The following is a 6,801-nucleotide window of genomic DNA, read 5'->3' as shown; positions in this document are numbered from 1 at the left end:
CCGTTGCCTGGTCGCCTGGTCGCCTGGTTGCAAGAAGAAGAAGAACGGCCAGGGTTTTGAAAATGAAATATGATTACCCTTACCCCTTTCGGACCGAAAGTATTGGAAAGACAAGGTATATTGCCTCGGGTCCCAATGGACTGAGGCATTTTCAGGGTGTTAGGCATCGGGTGGGGTTTGAACCAAGGTCATATCGTATATATGCCTCGGTTTCCCTTAAATCAGGTCAGAAAATTTAACTTAAACTATGAAAATGTCACCGTTTTCTTATAGATTTCGGTTCTGCCTCAATCAAAGCCTATTGTGCGATTTCAAATCCAATTTTTTTACTAGTGATAATTAATTATAAGGTTACATAATAATATATTTAATTTTAGTATTAATTCAAAAGTGATTTATATACTCTAATATTAAATAATTGAAAAAATTTAGTGGAAGCAACGAATGCCCTATTCTCGCCATTTGAGAAATCCAGGTCCAGCTACTGAAAATGAGTTTGTATGTCAAATTGCACTCTTTTATATGTCTTTGACTCTGTGTGCCAATACAATATACCAAACATCCATAATCCAGCTCATCGTACAGAAGGCATTCATACTACGTACATATATATATATATATATATATATATATATATATATATATATATATATATATATATATATATATATATATATATATATATATATATATATACCACACTAAATCATAATTAATTATCCAAAAATATATTTTTATCACGTAACTTTTCAGCATCTTACCTATTTTTATTCTCATCCTGGCATTAACCTTCTTAGAACGATAAAGTTATTATATTTTTGCACCAACTTTGTTCTCTCTACCCGAAACTACACTAACACAAACATCTTATTATAATCATCTATAATTAAATAAATCATGATCAATATATAACATTCACTTAATTAAAAAAAATATAAAATTGAGTAGTAAAAGCTCAAATTTAAAAGGTAAATAAAACTTAATTAAACCAATTTAATGTAATAATGTCTGATCTATTTTACATAATAACATGTTTATTTTTTTTAGTATTAATTAATGAATAGTGATTTATACTCTAATATTAAAGAATTAAAAGTATTTAGTGGAAGCAAGGAACGCGCGATGCTCGCCATGGCGGAAATCCAGGTCCAGCTACTACAAAATGAGTTTATATATCAAATTGCATTCTTTTATATGTCTTTGACTATGCGTTCGAATACAATATACCAAACATCCATAATCCAGCTCATCATATAGAGGACATTCATACTACATCATATATATATATATATATATATATATATATATATATATATATATATTTAAAAGTTGCAGATCAAGAGAGTATATGACACATAACAAAGATAAAACATAATAAGTAAAAATAAAATAAAATAAATTAATCTGTAAAGAAAAATTATAAAAATTTAAAATTAATGAAAACTAAAACATAATTAACTACCAAAAAATACAATTTTGTCGCGTAACTTTCCAGCTTCTTACCTATTTTGTGCTAGTTTTTTCATAAAATATTAGTCGTATTCCATTGACCAAACTACAATCATTGCACGTATTTTACTAAAACAAATAAAGTTTTTAAGCATACTTTTATAAATACCATAACATAATATAATGACGTGAAATGATCGATCAAGCCACTATTCTAATTACCAAAGTTCCAACTGCATTCCTTTTCTCCCTAAACTGATGGCCGCATCACTTCTTTTCAGCTTCGCAGAATCAGTGTTAGGGAAGCTTGCTACTGCTGCCGTTCAAGAAGCTTCTTTGGCGCTTGGTGTGCATAGCGAGCTACAACAGATGAAAGAGAATATGGAAATCATCAGAGGTGTTCTATTAGATGCTGAGAAGAAGACTACGCATAGCAGTGGGTTGAGCCAATGGCTGAGACAGGTCAAGCGCGTGTTTTCTGATGCTGAAGACATAGTCGATGATTTCCAGTGCGAAGCGTTGCGGAAGCATGTTGTCAACACCTATGGTAGCTTCTCAAGGAAGGTACGTCGTTTCTTCTCGACAAGTAATCCTGTTGTTTATCGTCTTAGAATGGCGCATCACATTCAAGACATCAACACCAGGTTGGCCAAACTTGAAACTCAAAGAAGCATGTTTGGCCTTCAAATCATTCACCACGATACACGTGTGGTGCATGTGAGGGATATGACTCATTCTTATGTAAACCCTTCCAATGTTACAGGAAGGGAAGATGATAAGAATGAAATAGTAAGGCTTTTGGTGCAAGATGCTGATCACGAAAGCCTTTCTATTATTCCCATTGTGGGAATGGGAGGCTTGGGAAAAACCACACTTGCTAAGTTGGTCTTCAATGACACCAATATTGACGCATGTTTTTCATTGAAGATGTGGGTTTGTGTCTCTAATGATTTTGACCTTAGGAATGTTCTTCTTAAAATTCTCAACACTTTTAAAAACCCAACTAGGGAAAACTTCAATAACTTTGACATAGAGCAACTTCAAATTCGTTTGAGAAATACACTTCAAGGGCAGAAGTTCTTGCTCGTGTTGGATGACGTGTGGAACGAAGATCGTGCAAAATGGGATGAGTTGAAGGAAATAATAGATGTTGGTGCTGAAGGGAGTAAAATCCTAGTGACTACTCGTAGCCATGCAGTAGCTGCCATGATGCACACTAAACCCTCCGATTTGTACCTTCTAGAATGCATCTCTGAAGAGGATTCTTTTTCTCTTTTTGTGAAATGTGCTTTTGCAAAGGGGGTTGAGAAAAAGCATCCACAACTATTGGAGATTGGGAAAGAAATAGTGGAAAAATGTGGTGGGTTACCTTTAGCAGTGAAAACGGTTGGGAGTTCATTGTTCTCAAGGTTTGATAAGAAAGAGTGGGAGTCTATAAGAGACAATGAGATTTGGAATTTAAAACAAATTGAAAATGAAATTTTGCCTGCTCTCAAACTAAGCTACGATCAACTCCCTTCATATTTAAAACCATGTCTTGCTTCTTTCTCCTTTTACCAACAGGATACTGATATTATGAGTTCTCACATTTCTGCCCTGTGGGAAGCACTTGGTTTTCTTCCACCACCAAAGGAAAATGAATCGGTGATTGATGTTGCCAGTCAACTTTTGCATGAGCTATGGTCAAGATCTTTTCTTTCAAATTATGTTGACCTGGGGAGCTATTCTTGGTTTAACTTACATGATTGGTGCACGATCTTGCAATTTATATTTCAAAAGGCGAGTTTCAAAGAGTAGATTTTCGCAATACAAAAATCTCTGGGAATGTCCAACATTTAGCATTTATGGCAAATAATTTGCCTGCTCATGTTGTTCCTCCCACAGGTCTGAGAACTCTGTATTTCCCCTACGGAGTCAACAACGAAGATTTCTTGAATACAGTATTTTCAAGATGCAAATACCTCAGGGTTTTAGATTTAAGTTACTCGGAATACAAGAGTTTGCCTTACTGCATTGGAAAGTTGAAACATTTAAGATATCTTAGTCTCGACTGGAATGAAAAACTAGAGGGACTCCCTGATTCAATCTGCAAGCTTCAAAATTTGCAAACATTGGCTCTTAATGGATGCATAAAGCTACAAAAATTACCTAAAGGAATAAGAAATCTAATTAGCCTTCGTCACCTTGTTATAACCACCAGGCAACCTGATTTTCCAGAGAAAGAGGTTGCAAGTTTGACTTCATTAGAAAAATTATATTTTTATCGATGTGATAATTTGGAGTCACTGTTCAAAGGAATACAATTTTCCACTCTTAAAGTATTGTTTTTCTCTGAATGTGGAAGTCTAAGGTCAGTGTCGTTTGATGCCATTAGAAATTTAGAGGTTTTGGTTATCTCCGATTGTGGCAAGTTAGAATTGTCAATGGGCCTTAGCAACCAAATCCTGGATTCAAGGTTAAAGTTTCTTTCTCTTGAATTCTTGCCACAACTGGTCACATTGCCTCAGTGGCTTCAAGGATCTGTGAACACTTTAATTACCTTATCGATTATAGGTTGCATCAATTTGGATGAGCTTCCTGAGTGGCTTCCAACTCTAATTTGTCTCAAAGTCCTTATCATTCGCTATTGTCCAAATCTGGTGTCACTCCCTCATAACATGCATCACCTCACCAATCTTGAAGAGTTAGAAATGACTGGTTGTCCTGAATTATGGAAAAAATTCAAGCCAGAAGTTGGGTCGGATTGGGACAAGATATCATTCATCAAAGATGTTTTCAACAATGAAGAAGAAGACGAAGAAGAAGACGATGAAGAAAATGAAGAAGAAGAAGATGAAGAAGATGAAGACTCAGCTGAAGACGATGAAGAAGAAGATGAGGAAAAATATTCTCGGAATAACACGATCAAAAGTTGAAGGTACTAATTTTAATCTTTTTGCTTTTCTATTAAATTATTATTTTTGACAAGTTACCTTTTATTTTATTTTTAATTTTAAAAGAAAGATTTTTTTTTTCTTTTACACAGGCTATACCACTTTCTCGATCTCTCCACCTCATAAGGGACAAATCTAGCATTAAGCTGTGAAATATTATTTACATATAAATTTTATAAACGTGTACAATTTTTTTTTTCACTTATGAACTTTCAAAAGAATGCTTTTGGTATACAAAAAGTGTTGATAAGGTGAATATTTTGTAACAGTAGAGCAAACATAAATTGTGTATCAAATAAAGAACAATATTATATGTCTCTTTTAGATGTTTCTTGATATCCTAGTTGCTGAAAATGTGAACATTTGGGAGACTAAAAAAACTTTGGAAATATCCTTTAATTTCGTACCGTTCATTTGAGGGCTTTAAATAAGTTTTTATAAACCAATTTTAAAAAGAATAATAAGAGAACTCTTTTATATCTAATACTTATCAATTCAAAACTAACTTTTTTAGTCAGATTATTGTGTTAATTTATGTAAAAAAAATAGTGAATTCTTTTATTATGAGTGTTTATGGGTTGGGGTTGGTAGAATTTGAGCAAATCCATTATTTAACTTACTAAAAGACTTTTTGGGTTGGGATCTGTTGAGTTTCTACATTTTTTTTTCATATTAAACTCAATCTAACTTACCCTATTCTTAAATGAGTTGGATGATCAATTGATTCAATAGGCTGAATATTTTCTTTTGTTAAATTTTTAATTTTTAAATATCGACATAATTAAAAAGAATAAAATAATTTTACAAAGATAAAAAGAATCATATTAAATGAATTCATATAAGCATTTATGACAAATTTTCACAAGAAAACCAATTAAAAAGTCCACCCAAAAAAAATGACACTATATAGTTATTAGTGTAGATGTTGCTTTTCCAAACATGACAATACATAAGATATGAATGTTAAAACTTCTAAAGTGCACCTATACTAACAATAGCGACTAAGTAAACTAAATTGACCCTAACAAAAATTTGTGGATAACAAAGATGATCTCATTAATTTTAGATGGAAACAATTTCTTGTCCGTTATACGTGATAAAAGCCATAAAAAAACTATGACAGATTTTCGTATCCAATACATTAAAAGTCATTCATTATTTTACATTCATCATACTATCATTTTTATTTTAACTGCAATTCTTAACATATGTAGAGATAAGAAAACAAGATAATATCTAATTAACAGAAAAAACTAAAGAATAGAGATTCAATTGAAAAAATATAAACATAAAAAATTAAATTATGTAATTAAATAGATATTAAAATATTATTCTGAAGTATCAGTCTAGACTACATTTGATAAATAAATTATATAATTATTAGTGCTAAGACACTAAATTAATTGCACTTTTAAATATTATACTTTAGCGTTAATTAAAATGACATTAGCTTTTATTAAATATTTAAAAATTTTAAAATTAATATCAGTTAACCAAACACTAATACAAATTAATATTTAATTTGTTTTGTGTTTGAACAAGCAAGATTCACGGGTTTTTTTTTTACCTTTTTTGTGAACCTTTTGTGATGACTATGTGTCATAAATCTGTACATGAGTTGGTTGAAAAGGATTTTTGATGATAATATTTTAAAAATGATCAAATTAAGATTACATAAACAAAATTTAAGAAATTATCATAATATTAGGATAAAATAATTATTTAATCACATATATTGACTACAAAATTTTTTTTTTTGCTAATAAAATTTTACCAACAATAACATATTCATTGATATATCATCTGTCGTTGTAAATTAGAATTTCTATATTATAATTGTATGTCGGTAATTGCTTATAGATATTTATAGATAAACTTGTAGTCTTCCTTAATTATCAATGAATGTACTGTTTTATTGATAAAATTTATTGAGAATTATTTTATCGAAGAATTTTTTGTTGTCAGTAATTCGATAGTATAAATAAACTTTTGTTATTCTTGGTGAATGTTTTTTGTCGATAATTAAAGATTTTCATGTAGTGATTCAGTATCACAATTGTTTATCTTTCCATCCTAATATCTATTTTAAAATAGAGAAAAATAATTCATACAGTGAGTTATAAATTTGACGTAATAATACTTTAATTTATTATTTTTAATTGGAAAATCATGTTTTACATTAATATTTGAGATAATTAAATTTATAATATTTTAAAATATTTTTATTGTTAATTAATTAATTAATTATAGTAATATTTATTACTATAAAAACTAACATTCACACAGAAATTGGATTAAAACAATTAAACACGATTAGTGTAACGAATGAATGCCGGATTCTTGCAATGAGGGAAATCCGGCTAATACAAATTATTTAATGTCAAATTGTTCTTTATCATGTGTTTTTCTTTGTTTGAAT

At 30.4% G+C, this 6,801-nt stretch overlaps 1 non-coding gene across 1 annotated transcript; it reads left to right on the top strand.

Moving 5' to 3' along the window:
* Positions 1 to 1,669: 1,669 nt before the first annotated feature.
* Positions 1,670 to 4,508, top strand: LOC108324417 (putative disease resistance protein RGA3). Its single transcript, XR_008247662.1, has 2 exons — positions 1,670 to 4,306; positions 4,475 to 4,508. It is a non-coding gene; the product is annotated as a putative disease resistance protein RGA3 (transcript).
* The last annotated feature ends 2,293 nt before the right edge of the window (positions 4,509 to 6,801 follow it).

Source organism: Vigna angularis, chromosome 3, assembly GCF_016808095.1.
Source record: "Vigna angularis cultivar LongXiaoDou No.4 chromosome 3, ASM1680809v1, whole genome shotgun sequence".
Lineage (NCBI taxonomy): Eukaryota > Viridiplantae > Streptophyta > Magnoliopsida > Fabales > Fabaceae > Vigna > Vigna angularis.
This window is presented reverse-complemented; position numbering and strand designations above follow the sequence as displayed.